The sequence below is a fragment of the Eptesicus fuscus genome, chromosome 11 (assembly GCF_027574615.1).
Source record: "Eptesicus fuscus isolate TK198812 chromosome 11, DD_ASM_mEF_20220401, whole genome shotgun sequence".
NCBI lineage: Eukaryota > Metazoa > Chordata > Mammalia > Chiroptera > Vespertilionidae > Eptesicus > Eptesicus fuscus.
Window position 1 is genome coordinate 73,201,750 of NC_072483.1, and position 21,929 is coordinate 73,223,678.

At 52.2% G+C, this 21,929-nt stretch overlaps 1 protein-coding gene across 2 annotated transcripts in view; it reads left to right on the forward strand.

The window, feature by feature from the left end:
* Positions 1–21,929, forward strand: part of TNS1 (tensin 1) — a 219,091-nt gene that overhangs the window by 150,311 nt on the left and 46,851 nt on the right. The gene's annotated exons all lie outside the window — the stretch shown is intronic.

Sequence of the window (21,929 nt, forward strand, 5' to 3'; positions counted from 1 at the left end):
TTATTTACCTCTTTAAAGTCCCTATCTCCAAATATAGTCACATTCTGAGGTACTGAGGTTAGGACTTCAATATGTGAATTTTTTTGGGTGGAGGGAATTCAGCCCATAACACCTAGGAAGGAGTTTTCTGGGTTGCCCGTAGTCGGATGCCTGAGCTTTGGTCCTGAGTGGGGAGGAAGAGAGGCCCAGGGTGGGTGGAGGGGAGGGCAGTTTGGTCCTCCACCAGCCTCCTTCTCCCGGCTGTCTCTGTAGTTCTCCAGTTTGGTCTGGAGCCTGCCAGCTCAGCGCTCTGGCTGACACCACGTTTCGCAGCCTCCAGAAGCCCCATTAGCTGTTTGGCCTGAGTTCTGAAGCCCCATGCCCAGATCTCAGCTCCCGTGGGTGGGAGTGGGGCTGTGTTTTTGCCTATGCTGCACAGAGCCGTCTCCAGATGCCTCCAGAGTGTTTGAGGGCAAGCCTTCTCGGAAGCAAGTCCCGTACCAAGGGATGTGGGCTGCCTTCCGCCTCCGAGCAGCCCAAAGGTTGACCAGGCCTGAGTTGCCTTGCTCTCTCCACCCCAGGATCACTCCCACCCTTCCCTGACTTCCTTGGACACCAAGCTGTTTTGGGGGGGGGTCTCACAATTTACAGAAAGGACCCGGGAGGAGGGGCTAGTGCTGAGTAAAGCAGCGGATGGCTCAGGGCCAAAGAAAAGAGTGAAGGGAGAGCAGGACAAGCTTGTGAAGGTGGCAAGGGGGCTGGTCACCACCCCACTTCTCTCCTCCTGCGTGATGCCTGGCAGCCTTTAGTTGTTTCTGGGGCAGTCCCACCAGAGCCAGGAGCTGTGACGAGGGGGCTTGGTTTTGTGCCCAAGCTTTTCAGCCCCCAGGATCCCTTCCTCAGGGGAGAGCGACCTGCTCTGTAGGCCCCTCCCCCCATCAAATTCTGTGCCTGCTCTGGGAAGAGCCTTCCTCACAGCAGCCAGGGGTCTCAGTCTGGTGTCTTCTCATGAGCTGGACTCGTCCAAGGATTCTCTGATTTTTTTGAGAGAGAGGAAAGGAGAGAAAGATACACAGTAAATAGGCAGAGACTGAGAAAGGAGAGACAGGTGAGAGACATGGAGACAGAGACAAACAGATCCGGACAGACATTGGCCTGGGAGGCAGGTGATTTGGGTGTCCTTGATAACTCCTTTTCTTTAGATCTTCTTCATTTCCTGTAAAATGAGGGGGTTGGAGTAATGATTCTTTCTTCCTTCCTTCCTTCCTTCTTTCTTTCTTCCTTCCTTCCTTCCTTCCTTCCTTCCTTCCTTCCTTCCTTCCTTCCTTCCTCCCTCCCTCCCTCCCTCCCTCCCTCCCTCCCTCCCTCCCTTAATGGAATCACTGTTTCTTTTTATGACTTGTGAGGAGCTAAAATGCACCTGCCGAGCTTCCCTCTCAGACCTTCCCAACTCCTGTGTGTGGAGTGGGAAGCAGCGTAGCTCTGGTTGTATCAGCCAGGAGAGGTTTGATCATGCTGGGTAACAAACAGCCCCAAATTCTCAGTGGTTTAACCCAACAAAAACATATTTCTTGCCCCTGCTGCCTATCCAGTGTGAGTTGGCAGGGGTCTCTGTGCATCTTAGTTACTCTAGGCTGGTGGTGGCTTCATCTCAGAGATGCTTCCATCATTACTGCATCAGTGGGTGGAGGACATTATGATTTGCATACTGTTTCTGCCTGGATGTGACATGCTTTTTTTTTTCTGCTCACATTTCATTGGCCAAAGCAAGTCACACATCCACGCCTTACTTCAAGAGCAGGGAAGTTGTGCATGGAAGATAGAAAGCTGAAATAATGTTGAACAGACTAACCTCTACTATAGGGAGTAAGACTGTGGGATTGAGAATCAGAGAAGGTCTGGCTCCAAGTTCTGTTGTTTATAACTGTGTTCCTTGGTCGAGTCATTTTGCCTCTCTGAGATCCAAATGCGTTATCTGTAAAATGGGTACAACAACAGTACCTTCTTTATAGAATTAAGATTCAGTGAGGTAATATATGTGAAATGTGAAAAGTAGAGTGCCCGGTATGCACTATGCTGGCAATAATTTATGTCTGTTATTATTATTATTATTATTATTAAAGTGCGAGTGAAGAGAAGTCAGAAATGTGATTTTGAAGGTATACCAGCCCACCCTCCTTAGGAAGAAGCCCACACCCCCCTGGTCCATTCCTCAGATGGCTCTGTTCTAGGTGTCCCACTCTTGGGAGTCAGGAGACGGGCCTCTGACACCAACTTGCTGTGTGACCTTGGAAAAGTTACTCTCCCTGTCTGGCTCTCAGTTGCCTTATTGGGGAGAATGGATTCCAAAGGGCACTTCCAGCTCTAAAACCCTACCCGTGACAATAATGACGACAAAGATGATTAGATGACAGCTAGCCTGTGTGCCCGCCCTGTGCCAGGCTCCAGTGACTGTTTGTGTGCTTGGTTGCTCCTCCCCAAACACCTACAGGTAGCTGCTGTTTTGTAGCTATTAGACTGAACAAGCAGAACTGGTAGGATGTGATGATAAAACCACTTTATTTTATCCACCCCTGCCCTTTACACCTGTGCTTTGCTTCCTCTGCCGCCGAATGACATTATGGCAAGTCTCAGGGCCTTTCTGTTCACTCTCAGGTAATTAAAGGTCCTCTGGCCAGTCATGAATATGCCCAGTGCCGTGACCTTGGTACTTCATGCATAGTTCGTTCTACCCCCTTGTCGCTCCTACCTGGCCGCCAGCTGTGTGTGTTTCAGTAGGTTTTCTCCGCTTCCCTGGCTTATGGGAAGACAGGAGGGGATGGAAGGGATCAGAATATTCTTGCCTGCTTGGCACCCGTGTGAGGCTGCAGAGGCCTGCTCTGTGTGGATCTGACTTCTGAGCTTCCTTGCCAGGGGAAGGCTCTGGAGGCTGATTGTTTCTATCTTGCAGCACTTCTGTGGGTGTTTTGGAGATGCCCCCCACCTCCCCATCAGTCTCTCACTCACTGTTTCCTTTAGGTTGGGGACTGCAGCTCTGCCAGATGTTCCCTACCCTTCCTCAGCCCAGGCATCCGTGGTCCCTCCAGCCTCCTCCTGCTGAAGTCCTCACAGCCCTCCAGGTGGCCCTCTCGGACAGGCTCTGAGGCAGCCCCAGGCTGCTCTCTCCCCTGGGTCCAGCGGAGCCCTTAGGCACTCTTGGCCTCAGCAAAGCCTGGGATTGAGGTGGCCAGGGCAACCCCTCTCTCTGTTTTCCTGCCTGCCTCTCACCCTTCAGACTTTCAGGCCTGAGCACACATTCTCCGTGCTCCAGCCAACTCAGGTTGAGCTGAGCAGACTCCCTGAGATGAGGGAAGAGCCTCTAACAGGTGACACTGATAGCAAAATAACTCTTCCCCCCAAATTCTTCTTAGAGACTCCCACTTCCTGCAATGGATGTTCATGAGGCGGTAGTTTAGAGCCACAAAACAGTTTCCAGCCATCTCTCTCTTTTAAAAAAATTGACAGCTGATTATATATATTCTCAGTTTTATATAATACAATCATATTATACTGATATAATTTAATACCATAATTTTACCCATTTAAAGTGTGCTATTCAGTGGGTTTTAGTATATTTAGGGTTGTGCAACCATAACTTAATTTGAGAACATTTTCATCACCCCCAAAAGAAACCTACATATTAGCACTCACTCCCCATTTCTGTCCCCATCCCCACCCTTGCCCTAATCTACTTTCTATAGATCTGTCTATTATGGATATTTCACGTAAGCGGAATTTTACAGTATGTGGCTTTCACTTTGTGTAATGTTTTCAGGGTTCATCCATGTGGTAGCATGCATCAGTACTTCATTTTTATTGTTGAATAATGTCCCATTGCATGGACATGCCACATTTTGTTTATACATACATCAGGTGATGAATATTTGCATTGTGTCCATTTTTGGGATGCTTTGAAGAATGCTGCTATGGACATTCCTGTACGACTTTTTGCATGGACTTACGTTTTCATTTTTTTCTTGGGTATATACCTAGGAGTAGAATTGCAGGGTCATATGGTAATTGTATGTTTAATCATTTATTTTCCAAAGTGGCTGCACCATTTTATATCCCTCCCTGCCAGTGTGTGAAAAATTTGTCCACATCCTCACCAGCACTTATAATTTTCTTTGGTATTCTGGCCATCCCAGTGGGTGTAAAGTGGTATTTCATTGTGGTTTTGATTTGCATTTCCCTGAGAATTAATGATGTTGGACATCTTTGTTAACTGGCCATTGTATATCTTCTTTAGAGAAACATCTATTCACATCCTTTCCATATTTTAAAAAATTGGGGCTTTGTCTTTTGGTTACTGAGTTACAAAGGTTCTTTATACATTCTGGAAATAAGTCCCTTATCAGATACACGATTTGCAAATATTTTCTACCATTCTGTGGGTTGTTTTTTTCATTTTCTTGAAGTCAGTCATCTCTTTCTGTAGGGTTTACATTATGGTTCCTACTTTTGGAACGTGGCATCATTCATTTTCCTCTGTCACAACTGAGACCCAAATGCTTCCATGTTAACTTCAGATTATATGTTCCCATTTATAGGTGAGGAAGCGGAGGCAATGACAGAGAGGCTAGGGGCCTTATCCAAGATAATATCCTTTCTCTCATTTTTAATCTTGATCTCAAAGCTTATTCACCTACAGCCTGAAATGCTTTAGGCTGCCTGGTCTGATCTCTTTCCAGCCCCGGAACTGGTGGAAAACCTGCCCCATTACACAGAGAGGGAGGCCAGGTTTCAGCTCCCCAAAAGCCCAGGAGTTCTGCTCCAGCTGCCTTAGCCACCTGCATGGCCCCATGTCCCTTCATGTCCCCAGGGCCAGACAGGATGAGGGAGAGCAGCAGATGGCCCCTTTGCAGTGGGAGTGAGGCAGCTAGGCTGTGGGGATAATAGCCCCCATGTCATACATTCATAGGGGTGACATTCTTGCCTTCTGAACTTTTGGGTAGATATGGGAGGAACCAGTAAAAAGAGGGGAGCACAAGACTGCAGGTGGGCTCAAATAATCCATGCAGAAGGCCCAGGGATTCTGGAGAGATACATCTGCCCCTTGTCTCTGAGCAGAGGGTGATTTTCTAAGCACTGGTGCCGAGAGCCTGGCGTTTGGCGCCAAACTGATGTTTGCTGGGAAATCTTAACTTAAATTTTTGCTGGGAAAGGCCAGCCCTTCTGGTCTATGACTTCAGGGTGGGTGTGGGGGAAGGACGAAGACATTCAAAGCTGCTACTGGAAGCTCTGTCCTTGTTCTAGCAGGTCATATTGGACAAAGGGCTTAGACTGCAGCAGAAGGGATGTGAGTTAGCCACCTGATAGAACTTCCCGGCTGTGAGAGGGTGGATCAGCCATGGCAAGGAGGTTGGGTCCTTGTCTTCTTGGCCCATTTGGCAGATATGTCAGCTGTGCCGAGAAACAAGGGGGCTGGGTCTCAGTTGGGGTGGTCTGCGCAGAGATAGCGACAGAGGCAGGGGTCAAATGCCTTCTTAACGAAGATCTGGGGACCTTCTCCCTTCAGACTTTCAGGCCTGAGCACACATTCTCCGTGCTCCAGCCAACTCAGGTTGAGTGGACTCCCAAGAGGGGAGTCCTCTCCTGACCTCCTGGAACAGAGTGCTGAGAATTCAAATGCAAGGTCAGCTTGACCTTGTGGGTAAAGAAGATGACACTGGTGGCCCAGCATTTGCCGGACACCTGCTTAGTGCTGTTCCTTGTCAGGCGGGCGGGGTTTGTCCTGATGCCCTCGAACCCTCAGCTGGCCTTGTGGTGCGAGGCAGCTGGCAGGCTTGGGGAGCAGTGTCTGCCGGTGGAACATTTGGTAAACCGATACCCTCCCGAGTGAATGTGCCTTTGGTCCTCTGTAATCTCTGCCATCAGGTGGAGGGTGGCAGGCCGGAGCCACACTCAGAGCGGACGCAGAGCTCTTGGCCAGTGGCCTGAGCGGCACCGTCTGCCCTTGCCTGGTGCTCAGATATCAAGCTCGAGGCAGGGGAAGAGGAGACCGTGCTCTCTCCCCCGCCATCACCTCCCACTTTCCTCTCCTGCCAAACCTATAGACACACGCAAGTTAGCTGGACCCGGCAAGACCCTAAGATACCAACTTTAACCATGTCCAAGAAAAGAAATTCAAGCCTCCATTAATCAAATATTTTTTCTTACCCAGCGAGAGCTGCCTTTCATCCACCATTCCCTCCTCCCTCCATTCCTTTTCTCAGAGCACCTACGAGGTGGCGGGCACTGTGCTAGTCCTGTGCAATGGAAAATCGTGCCCTGGAGTTGCCTGCAGACAAGGCTGGGCAGGGGTGCAGTGAGACCAGGCAGGCGCCCCATCCACTCTGACCCACAGTGAAACGGAGAAGGATCTTGGCCAAGGGCCAGGGCTGCTCAGGGGAGAAGAAGCTTCTGGGGATGGTGGTGATCAGAGGTGGATGGCTCTGCAGAGGGGCTACGCTTGCCCTGGGCCTTGGAGGTAGATGACCTTGAGGACAGAATTGTTTTCCAAATCTGGAAGTGGTGTAGTAACATTGTTCAAAGTCTAGGAAGCAGAGGGAAAGAAAAGCAATCAGATGTGCTTGGCCTCCCTCGCTGGACTGCCCTCTACATGCCTGGGGCCCGAGAGGGGAGAACGAACCAGATGAAGAGAAAAGACAAAATCCTGCAGAAGACCAGTGAGTGCCCAGAGCCCGGATGTGTTGCTCCATGGACATGGCTGAGTGATGGTTGCTCAGGGAGCACGTGTGCTCGGCCTGTTGCTTTTCCTCCCCTCGCCTGTACAGACCCTACCCTGCGATTTGGCTTCCAGTCCCAGCTGGGGCAGGTGACACTGCCTCAGCTCTGGGCGTGGTGTGGCTCACAGTATCCTGCCCGCAGTGGTGAGGGTTGTCTTTTGGGTAGTTCTGGATTATTCCTTGCTGGACCCAGCCAGGCCCTGGGTGTTTCTCACTCCCCTCTTTCTCTCACCCAGGATAGCGGTCCAGTAGCTGGTTCCTACGTGGTCGCTGAGGTAGACTTCAACCCCTTCATTACTTGTCCTGGCTTTTCAGGCCCATCTCTCCATCAGCCTCAGGAGGCAGCCTTGTCCCTGAAGCTTGTCTCTGATTTGCTCACTCCCGCCTGCTGGCTGGTGTGCTTCTCTTTAGGCAACAGAGCCCCTTCCTCATGGTCCACTCTCCCAGGCCCTGCTTTCTGTCCAAGGGACAGTTCTGGGGCCATTTATGGGAAGAGGTTTCCATGGATCTGGGATCTGGGTGTTCCCCGACGTGCCCAGGCTCCATGCCCACGTGTGAGCTCTCCCTCTGCTCAGTTTTGGGGGATTTGCAGAGGTCACACAGAAGTTGGGGGCAGAGCCAGGCCAGCTCCCAGGGTCTGTCAGGGTCTTCACCTTCATGGCTCCTGCCTCCCTGGCTGCAGCCATCAGTGACTGCCAGGCTGTGTCACGGTGACTCTGGGGGCAGTGGTAATGCTGTTTCTTCCTCTTCCATTTGAGAAAACGTATCAGAATGCAGGAGAGTGACCATGACGTGATGATAGGCATAATCTTGAATCCACTCTGTTGAAGAAGTAGAAAAGCCAAATGATCTGTGTACGTTGGTACATGAGCTGTCCTCAGTAATAGTCACTCACCTGTTCAACAAACATCGACTGAGTGCCTACTATGTGTGCAGTCACTATTCTCGATGCCAAGGATGTAACAGTGAACAAAATAAAGACCCTTGTCCTTGTCATGATTATATTCTAGAGCAAGAAGGCAGGCAAAAAATTGAAATGACATAATAAGGAAATGACAGAGCATGTTAGAAAGTGACAAATACTCTGGGAAAAATAGAGCAGAGCAAGGGCGATTGGGAGTGGAGAGTTGAAATTGTGTAAAAAGCTGGCCAGCTTAGGCCTCACTGAGCAGAAACGTATGAGCAATGAATTGAAGGAAGGGAAGGAGTTAGCTGAGCAAATATCTGAGGAAGAGCATCTCAGGCAGAGGGAACAGCAAGTGCAAAGGTCCTGATGCAAGAGCCCATCTAAGGCGTTTGGAAGCAGCAAAGGGGCCAGTGTGATTGCAATGGAGGTTATAATAGGAGGCGAGGTCAGCGGTAATGGGGACCAGATCACTTAGGGTCTGGAAGTCACTGTGAGGATTTGGCTGGTATCCTGAGCTTTTTCAGCGAATGGCATATCATAAAGAGCCTTCTCAGTTTTCTCAGCTGCGTAATATCCCACTGCACATATGTACTGAGTTTTATTTAACTTGCATTTTAATTTACGATATTTAAATAACCTGGACTTCCAGGCTCTTTCCAATCTTTTGCTGTTTTCAGAGATGCTGCAGTGAATAACCTCGTACATACACAATTTTCATTGGCGTAAGTCTACCTGTAGGACAAATTTCTAGCAGTGGATTCGCTGGGTGGAAGAATATATGCATATATAATGTTGATAGTGCCAAAAGGGCCTCTATGAGGGTTGTATTCATTGACACTCCCCGCCAGCAATTTGGTTAGGGACCAGGAGGAAAGCCTACCTCCCCCTTCTAGGTACACCCTCCAGATGTGAGATACTGAGGTGCCCATTCTTCCCTTTACTCCTCGTCACTCCTGTGAGCTGAGTATTCTCGTTCCTAGTTCTCAGACGAGGAAACAGGCACAGAGAGGTTAAGTAACCTGCCAATGTTTACACAGCCAGGTAGATGTAGATCTGGGATGTTGATGCTGCCACGTCTGACCACGGCTTCACAAGGGCAGAAGTCTGAGGGGCCCCACCCCTCAAAAGTGGGCATGTGGTCCCGGAAGCTTGCGGTTTAAGCCTCCTGAGGATAAGGGGCTGAGTTAAAATGGAAAGCCTGGCTGCTTAGCTCTGCCCACTGTGGTGCTTGCATCCCGGAGACCCTGGCAGGCCAGCAGCAGGGTGGGGAGAGAGGCCAGCCCAAGGGACCTGGAGCCACATCAGCCCAGCTGGCCAGCCCTGGCCTCCCCTTCTGTCCCTTCCCATCACCTGCCCCAGTGGTGAGACCTGGGAGGCTGTGATCTAGCTAATTCTGCTCTGGGTGATGAGCTCTTCGCCGCCGTCTGCTAGGTCAGCTCGCTCTAGGGATTGGGTTTCAGCATTTCACTGATGAAAATAAATCAGCCTCTTTATTGCCCCTCACGGCCCTGGAACCTCTGCAGCCTGGCATGTATTTCCAGACTTCCTGTAAATCACCGGTTCTGTCCTAGCCCCCAGGGGCTCTGTGGCTGCCACAGAAATAGTCTCAGATGAGTTTGGAGCCTGGAGCCACCCAGGCAGGACCAAGCAGGAGAGGAGAAATGGGCCACAGGGTCCAGGGCCTCTGGGATCCAGACAGTGCCTGGTTGAGCATCTTCTCTGAGTTGATCCTTAGGCATCTAGAATTGGCCAGGAAGTTAGGGATCATCCAATTGTGCTTGCCCATTACACGGAGGAGTAAACTGAGGCCCATCCAAGATCACTTCTTAGTATTTCGGCCCCTTGACTCCCAGTCTCCTGCTGTGGCTGCCAGATGACACCTTCTCTAGGTCTGTTCATTGTGCAGCAGCCTATAAGGGAAGTGAAACCAGAGTTGGAGAGTGGGTTTCAGCTGCTGCGGGAAGGGTGGTCTGCCATCCAGGAGAACTGTCTCACCTTTGAGGGATAAGAGAAAGGAACTGGTGGCAGGACTGGGTTTTCTTGAGGTTGAGGAGGGCCCTTCCACCCACACATCTGTCTAGATGGGGCGAGTGAGCGTGGTGCATGGACGTGGGAGAACAGGCACTTCTGGAGGCTCCGACAAGGCCCTGGCAGGTTCTGTGTATGAAGGGGACTCAGGAGTCTGGCCCCAAACTCCCCTTCCTCCTCCCTCCCTTTCTCTGCTCAAGCATTATTTGCACCCACAAGACCCCCCTGCAGGGACATGGGGCATCCTGCCCCAGGTGGCAGACCTGCTGGACTGCTCTCCGACCCTGGGAGGTTGATCCAGGCCACAGGCGGCCTCTTTTGTTCTGGGAAGTGGCCGCAGAGCAGTCGGACTGCCTTTCTCATCCCCGACCCAGTCTTTACATCATCGTCACAGCGAGTCAATGCCCTGATGCTTCGTGGAGATTTTCGCCTTCTGTTGCCTTGATTGCTTTTAAAAAAACCAACCACACTGTTAGTAGCAAAGTGTTCTTTGATGTTTGTTCTTCTCCTTCTCCAGGGGCAGTGAGATCAGATTTTGGTATGAAAGCTCAGAGCCTCTCAGATCTTTCCTTCTTCCTTCCTGCCTCCCTGCCCCCCTATGTCTATACACTGCCTGAGAACCTTCGAGAACCAGGCAGGTGCCCTTCAGGTAACACTAGGCTAGAAAGAAGCCCGGGGTTAGAAGGTGCCCTGGCTCCTGGCTCCTGGCTCCTGTCCAGGCTTGAACCCAGGCTTGTCCATGGTATGTGGCTTCTGTGGGTCAGGAGAGTCACTCCCAGCTTGTTCTTCTGCGGCACTGACTTCCTGCTCTGGCCCACACTGCTCATGTGTGTGAGCTTGCATGAGATTGCCTGGAGGCCCCCGGAGATGCCTACATGGTCCTCCTTGAACTCATGTGCAGGGATGTTGCCATTTGGGAAAGGAAGCAGAGACCTACCCAGATCTGCTACCCACACCGACATACGCATCCACGCATGGGTAGAGCCACATACACCTCCACCCCACGGAATGGCCAGTTTGGTACCTGGTACTTAATGTGTGCTACTTAATGGGGCTGTTTTGGGTTAAGAATGGGGATCGGCCTAAATGCAGAGACGGCTTCATGGTGTGAATTGTGAACCAGTTCTGAACGAGTGAACCAGTTCTGAACCAGTTCTCTACGAGTTTCCAGAAATGCTGTGAGCCCTGGAAGTGTCATTAGGATATATGCAAGCAGTTCCCAGGGGACCACTTTTGATGGGGACTGGGCTCACTTGGATGGCAGGGCTAGTTGGCCTAAACCAGCGTTGTGATTTTATCACCCCTCTCCACTCCCCTCTTCCTGTCGGATCCTGCAGACTCTCACCCTTTGCCCATCCATCGCCTTTTTGGTTTCTCCTTGCTCCCTGGGAAGCAGAAAGAACTTGAGTGTAAGAGTCAGACTGGCAATGTGATCCTGAGCAAGCTGCAACCTCTAAGTCTCGGTTGTGGAAGCGAATGAGAGAATGTGCATTGAAGTTAACTTGTCTGCCCCATTCTGGTGCACTCTCTTCCTTCTTCCTGGATCCCCAAGCCATCTTGGGTCCACTCTCCATTCTTCCTTCATCCTTCCCAAATGAGGACAGCTAGAGATGATGTCCATGCCCCACAAGGCAATAAGAGCAGGGAGAGGCAGGAGGGAGGTGAGTAGATATACCCGAGACCCTTGTCCAACTCGCACATCTGCTGGGAGTTGACAGTTCTCTTCCAGAGTAATCCTTTGGCTCTCTGCTCCTGCCCTACCCTTAGGGAACACATTTCCAAGCCTAGCCCTGCTCACTGCCTTGCGGGTAGGGGTAAGGGGGGGACCGGGAGGGGGTGTGTGCGGAAACCCTGGAAAGCTGGGGCCATGTGAGGGGTGCCCAGCGCCTGCTCTGCCCCTGCAGCCCTGAACTTCCGGTCCACTTCCTTCCCTCTCCCCTGGGCTGGAAGGCAGAGAGGGGATCCTGCAGGGGTCTGTGGGCATTTCCATCAGGGCACTCCCTGAGCTCCTCCCTCTCCCTAGTGACACCTTGACAGTGGGACACCCAGGCCTTTCTCCTCCTTGTGGTTCTGCTTGGGATGATTGGATGGTGGATGGCTGGATGATTGGAATAGTTTATCCACATTGTGTTCTTACAACAGTCGTGCCCTGGGAAAGTGGGAAGTCCTCCTGCGCCCACTTCGGAGCCTGAGCATGGAACCCCTCTCTTCGCTACCCATGTTTATGGTTTCTGTGACGTCTTTGACGCTGGGCTGGGGGCCTCCCCATCTCATCAGTGAAGATGCAGTTGAGATAACAGCATAGGGACCAGCCTACAGGGCACTGGGTACAATTTTTGTTATTATTTTCCTTCTTTACTCCCCAAAAGAAACATCCAGAGAGTGGTGCTGGCATGTGGAGGAGGGCCGGGATGAGGTGTCTGCTCAGAGGAGGGGGAAGTAGGTGGCCTCTCTTTGGCAGCCTCTCCTTGCGGAGCCTGCAGTGCCAGCAGACCTGGCTTTGAAAAGCTGGGCTCCGGGTGGGGTGGCCACACAAGCACTTTAACTGGGACCGTGGGGAGGAGACACAGGTGCTAAAGCTGCAAACCCCAGGCCATCTCTACCAACTCTGGGAGTTGCGTTGGGACCGTCAATTGATGTGCAAATAAGTTGCCAAAATATGCAGCTAAGAGTTGGCATTTGGTGTCCTGCTGTCAGGGACTTCTGGCACTATTTTAGGGCCCATCAGGATGATGAGAGGACTTGGGGCAGATTGTGGGTGTTTGGCTGAGTGGACTGCTTCAGACCTAGGTGGTTGGGGGTGAAAGTGGACATGGTTTGACACTCCGAAAATAGTTATTCTCTTTGCCATTCATGATTTTGAGATGGGAACAAACTGAATACCAATAGCCAGTCAATTGGAAGCATGTCAGGTGCCCTGGTGAATCAATATCCCGGGCCAGGTGCCCACTGGCCTTCTCAAAGTCAGGCCTCAAAAACTGTCCAGGTTGCTGGGCCAGAATCCAAAGCTTTGCACTGAGAATCTCACTTTGGGGCTCCTGTCCCCCCTCCCCGAGGCCTGCCCAGGTGACACTTCAGCCCCTCTATTTAGGCACCATGGTCACCTCTGGAAAATACAGGGCCTTTGTGCCCCCCCCCCCCCCCCGTTTTTATAAGCCAAGGAAGTGTCCTGGCTCCTAGACTCTGCCCCGTGGAGGGGAAGGAGGGGGAGAGAGGGGAAAAAAATTTCCACCTTATTGTTCAGCAGCTGGAAAATTGTTGTCATCCGTTCTGCCTTTCATTTGCCGAGTGGAAAAAAAATGTGGAAAAATTTGGGGAAATGAATCTCAACACCCTCCTAGGAACTCTCACCTCCCCTCTCTGTCCCTTGCACCCCTGTCCTTTGCTCCCAGGGTTTCTCTTCCCACTTCTTCTCTGGGTACTGGGGCTGCGATGGGCTTGGACTAGGGCTGGGCTGGGGCTGGGCTGGGCTGTTCTGGGACCCGGACTGGTCTGAGGCTGTGCTGGTCTGAGGCTGTTGCTGGGCTCGGATTGTTCTGGGGCTGGAACTGGGCTGGGACTGGGGCTGGAACTGGGTTGAGCTGGGGCTGAACTGGGTCTGGGTCTGGAGCCTTGCACTCCATGTGGAGGGTTTGGGAAGCCACTGTGATGTCATTCAAGAGCTGCATAGCTACAGGATGATAAGTGAAGCCCTGGGGACCCAGCTGGCTGAAATTACAGACAGAGTTTTATCCCACTGGCTTCCTACAAGCCAGAGTGAGGCAGAGCCAGGAGGAGGAGAGTGAGAGAGAGAGAGAATGCGAGCGAGCGAGGGAGGGAGTGCTGTGTGTGTACACGGGCGGGCAGGCTCCTCCCACCCTGACAGTCCCAGCGAGCTGAGTAGGAGGACACAGGCTGAGCTGGGAGCTGCAGCCATGTAGGAATTATTTGAAACTTGAGGCACAAGGAGCAGAGATCAAATCAGAGCAGTTCTTTCCCCTCCCCTTTCTTCCTCTCCATCCAGAGGGTAAGTGCCTGTTGGGCGGCTGGGTTGCCTGTGTGTCCTTGTGTGGCTCTGCTGGACCTGGGGAGAGGGCGGTGGGGGCTTCTGCGCCCTCTGTCCTGGATTTGCCACGGACTGGACTGGGGAGGGGCGTGAGGCTGTGCAGCGCCGTGACCCTCTGCACTCCCTTTGGAGGTGTGGACCCGGCCGCCCTCTTCCAGGATTTGCTGCCCTTAGGCATGTAAGAGCTGCCAACTCAGGTCTGAGGGTCGCTGAGTTGGTGGGAGCAGTGTGTCTGAGTTGGCCTCCTCCTTTTGGGGTAATGGCTCATGGTGGATGAGAATGGGGTGGGCAGAGGGAACATGGGGGAGGCATGGATGCCCCTGAAACACTCCCAGCAGGATATTTGTTCAGGACAACTGCCCCTCCTTCTGCAGGCTGAGCTCAGTGGCACCTCGTGCTGACCATTCCCCTAATGGCCTCTTGCGGGCTCCCATTCATGGCTTTCTCCCAACTTTGGCACAGCTCTTGGTGGCTCGGCCATCCCCTGGCCAGGGATTTCTGAGTGTCCAGGCAGGCGCCCTGGCCTGGCAGAGAAGGACTTCGGTTGTTGTGGGATCGGAGCTATTTTTACCATCCTGTGTCTGATATCTGGTGCCCGGATAGGCCGAGGCGGGGAGTGGGGGTGTCAGGCTCTGGTTATAGTGCCCGGGGTGGGAGCTGAGGGCCAGAAGGCCTGCCCTGCAAGGTCGTGAACTGCCGTGTGACCTGGGCAGGTCACTCGCTCTCCAGGCTCTGGTCCCTCGGGTCTGAAATAAAGGTCACAATCAGGTTTTGTGCTCCTACTCCCTTTCTCTGGAGAATTTCCAGTAAGATGGTATCTGTGTGTCCTTCCTGAGGAGGGCCTGGGGACACATCCATCATCGTCACTTGACTAAAACCCCGTATGTTATACTGTGAGGATTGGAGAGTCTCCCCCCACTCCCCACCCCCGGCTCCTCCAGCCACTTCACCTTGAAGGCCATTAGTGGGAGAGCACTGAACTTGTAGGCAGGAAGACAAGTCCTTTTGCACCTTTGTGCTGGGTGACTTTAGGGGGGCCCTGAACTTCACTGTCCCCCTGTAACATGAGGGGTGGGCAGTGGATGAACTGAGCCCTTAAGACCCCTCGGCTATAAAAATCCCACGGCTTTTACAAAGCTCTCTTGGCTCAGCTGCCTTTCCGGTCCCTCTCAGATCTTAGTTCTGTTGCCCTGAGGGCCTGGAGGTGCCAGTGGGAGGGGCTCTAGTTTCCATTTGGATTTCAGTGCTGAGTTTCTCCATGTTCAAGGCCCACAGGCTGACATTCAGATTGGACTCCATTTGTACATTGGGCCTCATGCCTCCTCCTTTCTTTATCGGCAGAATGGCCAGGGTGGGGCACTTGCCACCCACCCTCCCTGGGCCCACGGAGGCAGGTTTGTGGGTGACACTGGCGAGGCCATTTGTACAGGGGACTTGATAGCAGCCCCGAGGAGAATCTTTTCTCTGTCTGCTCTCTGAAAGAGCAGGGGGCTCCCTCTGAGTGCTGTTAGACAGCGAGAAAGACAGGTGTCTGTGCCAAGCCTGGACCCATCTGTCCCCGCCCACAGGGCCCGAGGCCCATGCTTGTCAGTGTGGCATCAGTTGACACCTCCCCACGTGAACCGAGTTCTTTGAGCTGCACCTGTCCGCTGCCTCTTTGCTTGGCAGAGGCTGTGACTCCTCTGTGGGTCCCCTTCAGAGACTTTTCTTCAACCCTGATGCTGCTGATCTTCAGAAGCTCCGGGGAAGTCCGTCCCCACTTCGTGAAGTTCCAGGCCCCTCTGCAAGCTGTGATAACCTAAAGGCCACCTTAGTCCCCAGCTAGCTATGGGGTAGGGAGGTCAGCATGGGTGGAGGCCAAGACTAGGCCACAGGTGGTCCCTTCTGCCATTGCCATGATGTCTCAGGAGGACCCCAGGTCAAACTTGAGCCATGGGCTGAGATTCCGCACTGACTCTCCATCCTCACCCCCTCCTCACGTGCACCCTCCTGGGCCAGTGAAGATCCAGGGGGTCACTCTGGGCCGACCCCTTCATGAGCTCCTCCAGCTGGAAGGGTTTCCCTCCTGTGTGTTCTCCCATTCCTCTCAGATGGAGTCTGACATTCTTCACAGAAGTCCCGGGTGACAGAGAGGGGTCCCCAGAAGCAGCACCCTCTCTGTTAAATGTGCACATCTTAATGCAAGGTTCATAGATGGACTTTGGGGTATTTATCAACCCCCCGAAATTATGTGTTTTTGTGCATGTTTTTAGGAAATTGGTCTAGGCTTTCGTTAACTATCCCAAGTGGTCCTTGGAGTAAGAGAGTTAATGTCTCCTGGAGTGGTGTGTGAGTGGGGAATTCTGTGGGGGATGCCAGGGGGCAAGCTCTGGCTCAGCCAGTTTATGGGGACCTCCACTGTGCCCAGCATGTGCTACCACCAACTCTGTAGAATGCCTCTCTTTTTTTTTTCCTTTTGGGAGAAGCTTGTGGTCCATCTTGAACCCCTGATTTTTCACTTTTCTGGGTGGCAGTGGAAGAAGAGTGTCTCAGTGACTGACAGGACTCTAGAAATCTTTCTGGGCTATTTAATGTAATGCATGAAGCACTTATGGAACACCTAGTGTGTGCCAGGCACTGAGCTCTGTAGGGCCATCCTGTATAGCCATGGTGGTTATGCACTGAACTCCAAGAGGTGCTGTTCACATAGACCTGTGAATGGTACCATCTGGAAACCAGGCAATGGGGGTGGGGGTTGGGGGGTGGGGAGAGAGAAAAGGCTTTTCCTCAAGGAGCTCTCAGCTTAGTGGGGAAGACAAACTTGGATGTCAACAATGACCGTCCAGTACGTGATCGGTGTTCCCAGTAGACATCTACACTGAGTGGCCAGATTATTATAATCTCTGAACGCATAATAATCTGGTCACTCAGTGTATATGCAAATTGTCCCCTCGACCAGGAGTTCGACCAGCAGCCAGGCTGGCCAACCGCCCATGTCCCCTCCCCCTGGCCAGGCTGGCCGGACCCCACCCATACACGAATTCATGCACCAGGCCTCTAATATATATATCTGGCCACTCAGTGTGTGTGTGTGTGTGTGTATACACACACTGAGTGGCCAGATTATTATGCGTTCAGAGATCATAATAATCTGGCTACTCAGTGTACAAAGGGCAGTGGGAACGTGGTTTATCTGACTCTGGAGTATTACAGGAGAGAGGTTAGGCCAAGGATGACTTCCCAAGGAAGCTCAAACTGAGCCTGAAAGAGGAGGAAGAGGTTTGTCAGGGAGGTTGGGAGTTGCGGAGGCAGGGTGAGGAAGGGCCTTCGGGAGAGGGAACAGCATGTGGCACAGAATAGGAAAGAGCACATAAGCAGTAAGAGTAGAGAGGGGGAGTGTTTAAGGTATTGAGGACAGCAAAGGTTAGGCTTCAAAAGGCAGACAAGGGTCGGATGGTAAAAAGGTCTGGTGTGTTCAGCAGGGGGTGTGGTGTGTAGGGCTTTATCCTGTGGGTGATGAGAGCTGTTGAAATGGAGAGAGGAGGATGTTCCAGGCCTACCTCAAGGTACTTAGCTCCTGAATCCTGTCACTCAGCAGACCTGCAAGTTGGCTTTTTAGTCTGTGTGGCCAGGCTCTGTGAAGTTAAGTGGTTGACACAAGCTGAGTTGGCCATTTAGATGGAGACCATCCTTCTGAATGATGGGTGTGTCTGGCTTAGGGGGGGTCAGGCGGGGGTGCCCCCCCCCTGTCTCCTCTCCAGAAGTACATCCCTGTGGCCTTCCTGGAACTCAGCCCCATCCTCTGGCTCCCATGTTGCCTCTCAGCAGCCTGGCACCCTCCAGAGTTGGGGAAGTCTGTGGCTAAAGGGTTAACATGTCTAGAACTTGCTCCCCTGGCTGCCTCCTGGCCAAGCCTCAGTCCTTGTCAAAGTTCACTACCTCCCAGACACATATGGCCTTTGATGCTGCATTCCCACGTTTAAGGAGCCAGATTCCCTCCCAACCTGCCAGGGCCCCTGTCTGCCTCCAAACCACCTGTGTCCGGGGTGGGTACGGTGCCTCTGCTATTGGACGGCATTGATTTTCCTCCAGGACAGTCGGTCATCACTGCTTTGGGTAATGTATTTTAATGAATTGTTATCCTGCTGGACGTGGACTCAAAGGACTTATTATCATGAAGGGTCCCATCCTGAAAACCTTAATAAATCAGCCACAGTTCAAACCAGGCCTGCTGCTGGACAGGGAGGGGTCTCTCCTCACTGAGTCATCGCTGAGGAGCCTTTTTCTTGCAGTCAAGCAGGCTGCCACCCTGCAGCCTTCATGGTTGGGCCTCCTATCCTGACATCTACATAATGAAACCTCCCCACTTGACACTGGTGAGAGAAGCAGGGTCCTTAACCTCAGAGCTGGGTCAGGGCTTCTTAAGATGTTACCCACCATGTGCGCTGGGACCCTAGAGAGCTAGTTAACATGCTGCTTCCTGGCCCCGCCCCAGACCTATGAGTAAAACCATTTGGAGATCAGGCCCCAGAATTTACAAACCCCAGAGGAGATTCTCATAACATCAGAATTAGAAAACACCTGCCCTAAATCCATATCTTAGCATCCCATGTTTATTTCTTTCGTTCTTTTTGAAGTGGATAGGCTGGACACAGCTTTCCTGCACTCTGGCCTGTACTGTGCTTCTGGCCCCCTGCGCTCCCGCGCAGCTCACTGGAGGGAGCCCGGGGAGCAGGTCGGCATCCAAGTCAGCTGGGGATTTTCCTCAGAGCTCTCCAAAAGCATGACTCGCACAGCTGGATTACGGCCGCCCTGGAATAAGGGCTCCTTGGTGCAGTCGAAGTCCGCCTTGAGGGTGGAGTCCCGGGCTTGGAGTAGCTGCTGAGAAGACCTGGGAGACATATTCAGGGAAAACAAGTGGAGCCACTTGTGGACTTCTCAGCTTCCCTGGAGAAGTGGGCAGGGAGATGGCCATATGACGGGCTGCCTAGGCTGGCACGGCTTGGGGCCTGTCTAACTTGTGTTTCCCCTGCAGTGTATTCCCCTATTCCGTTGTCATCCATGCCGGTACCCACGGCCCCAACCAGGCAGGTTCCTCCCTCTACCCTCTTCTACTGTTGTCTGACTCCTCACCTGAGACGGTTTTTACCTGAACTGGCCATTCCTGGAATCTGCTGGGACTTGAGATGGATCCGGTGACCCTCAGCTTTAGAGCCCTCCCCCTCCTCGAAGCTCCCTCTCTTCCTTCCCCAGTCTTTCTCACTCCTTCCCCTTGCTCTACCCGCCCCTCTCTTTCGCCCTTCCTGCCATAAGAGATTAAAACCGACCTTGTGTTCCGGCTTCTTGTGGTCCTGGTAAATAGCTCTTAGTGTGGCCGTGGTGGATGGGGAGACGGTGTGGGGAGCAGGGGCACTTACCTTCCTCTCTGACGGGAGGAGCAGGGGTAGGTGCCCCACAGGTCCTGCCCATGCGCTGTGTTACACAGCAGAGCCCTCTCAGGGCCTGGACAGACCCGGGATTGGTCTGTCCTTAGTTTCTCCCCTGGGTATGCAAAGGAAGATGACCAGTGAAGGCTACAGAACAGCCTGGAGCATTCGGCCAGCACTGGGCAATCAGGAGCAGCTAGGGCTATACTTTGAGGGCAGAAATCGACCTTTCCATGTGTATTAAGCAAACAGGAGTTAATTACACTATTTACACATCTTCGATTTTCTTCCTAAGCCTTAGTGGCCTGGCAGTTATCATTCCTGACCTTGTTGCTGCACACAGGAGCCCATGTGGGGATAAATTACACGGCAGAATCCGTTTAATATTGACATTTTCAAAATCAATGAAGAGTGGGGCCTGGCCAGCAGGGCCAGCATATCAGGTGATGGGAATCAGTGTGAATTCTCCCTCCCAGCCTCGGGGATGCTTTCTTAGCTCTTCTGCCCAAACCGCTTCTTTTATGCTCCCAAGTGAAGTGGTGGACTGGGTCTGCTTTCTCCTGGAAGGAGAGAGGACTCTCAGATTTGCACCCAGTGCCTCTCTTTGCCTTCCATGTAAGTATAAATGGGAAGGCATGGGACACCCCATCCTTTGCTTTGTTGCTTTCCCCACTTCCCAGACCAGGTGAGCATGGACTTGGGAGACTGGGGGTGTAGGGTATGGAGGGTACCCCTGGCCCGGGAGGAACATTCTGGCATCTCATGGTGTGGGCTGCTGAGTGGGGCTCAGCCTCGGGAATGAGCCTGCTTCTGTGGGGTCAGCAGCTTTCCAGGCACGGAGAGGAGAGACAGCTCTTCAGACTTCCACTAACTGGTATGAGGGCCCCATCCTCCCGGGAACCACCCCCAGAAATCTGAGTGGATGCGAGGCTCCTGTCTTTAGTACTTTTCTCCTCTAGAAACAGCTTGCTGGAGGCTCTGCATTTTTGTGTAGCAAGCCACCCAGTTCTTTGGAGAGACATGCATGAGGGTCAGGCTCTCTCACCTGACAGTGTCGACCCCTTAGGGGTGCAGGCAGATGAGCAGGAGAGGCAGCTGTGCTTTCAGTGGCCTCTTAGCAGCCTGCAAGGGGTCCCAGCACAAGGCACAGGCTGCTGGACTTTCAGACCTATTTCAGCCCAAACCCCTCTCTCACTCAGACCAGCCCCGTTCCAGTGAGTCCTGTGGCGACACTCTGGCCAGTGTCACTTGGGTTCTGCTGCTGGCCGGGGGTGTGTGTGTGGATGATGCTCGTTGGGCATCTCTGCGCTCCCGCTGGATGGGTGACATCATTTGGTTGGCCTGTGGTTTGTGTGTGTGTGTGCTGATCAGGATGTTCCTGTTTTGTGGTTGTCTGACCACTTGTTTTTGGCCATGGGTTTCTGTATGAGTATTTATTTTTAGAGGTTGCCACTTCTGGCCCCAGGGCTGATCCGGGGGCATGGGAGGAGCTTGTGTTTTCTGAAATGTTTGTGGCTTTAAATTTAAGTATTTATTTTGGGGTACTGCTGCCTATCATGTGTTCATTCTATTGTGTGTGTATGCACGTGTGAGATATGAGAGCCAGTGAGTGTAGAATAATAAAAATTGTGTGCTTTTTGAAATTCTGTTTTTAATTTAGTTTTATTGTCTTAAATTAGTTCTGATATTAAACCCCAGCTTTACCAGGTGCTATGTGTCTGCAAATAAATAGTTTCACCTCTCAGAACCTCAGTTTCTCCATCTTTGAAATAGGCAGAACACTCCCTAACACACAGGATTAGAAACAATGTATACGTAAAGTATATAGCAAAGTGTTTGGCGCATAATAGGTGTTAGCTGCATGGTACCTATTATTATTACTTGTATTTGCATATATGTACCCACAGTGTGCTTTCTGACTGGGGGCACCTGGGCATTTGATGTGGGTGAACACGGGGTGCTTGATTTGGGTGATTACTGGTTGGCATGTACGCTTCTGGACGTCTTTGTGCCAAGTTTTCTGTGTGTGTGTGTGTGTGTGTGTGTGTGTGTGTGTGTGACGGTTTGGGTCTGGGTTGGGGTTTGTGCAGTATTTGGGAGAAACTTTTTTTTTTTGTGCCAAGTGGGGGCTTGCCTTGGAGTGAGAGAAGGTGCTTGTGTGTGTGTGTGTGTGTGTGTGTGTGTGTGTGTGTGTGTATCTTGGGCTGGGAGTTGGGCTGCTGATTGTACAGGGTGTGAAATCACTGAGTTCCTCTGGGCGGGGGAAGTTCTTCTTTCCTGAGTCAGCCCTTTGGCCTTGAGCCACCCAGCGCTCACTTTTTCCTTTCAGAGAAAGGATTGCTCAGGGGGCCCCGGAGCTGTCTGTAGACAAAGTGACACGGGGTGGGAGGGGGGGGCAGCTCTCCCTGATGAAAACCTCTGCCTTTTGTTCTTGATCTCTAAGATGCTTCCCTGCCCCCTCCCCAATCCCTTTCCAGAACCTTCAGGGGCCCCAGCATTCAGAGTGAATGTGTCTCATTTGACTTGGGGCCTGCTGGCTTTGGTCCAGAACTTCCAGGTTCTTGGGAAGCCAGCAAGATGCCAGAGGCAAATTTTGGACTGGGCAACTTAACCCAAAAGGCCCCCTGCCCAACCTTAAGATCTGCTGCCTGGCCCTGAAGCAGGGTGTTGGGTGGGTCCTGTAGTCCTTTTGCCTTGCTCTATCTCAGGGTATTGAGAGGAGGTTTTAGGATCCAGGGAATGGAAGCCCTTACTCCTCTCCTCGGGAGAATAGAAGATGTCCCCGCTTCCCACTGACA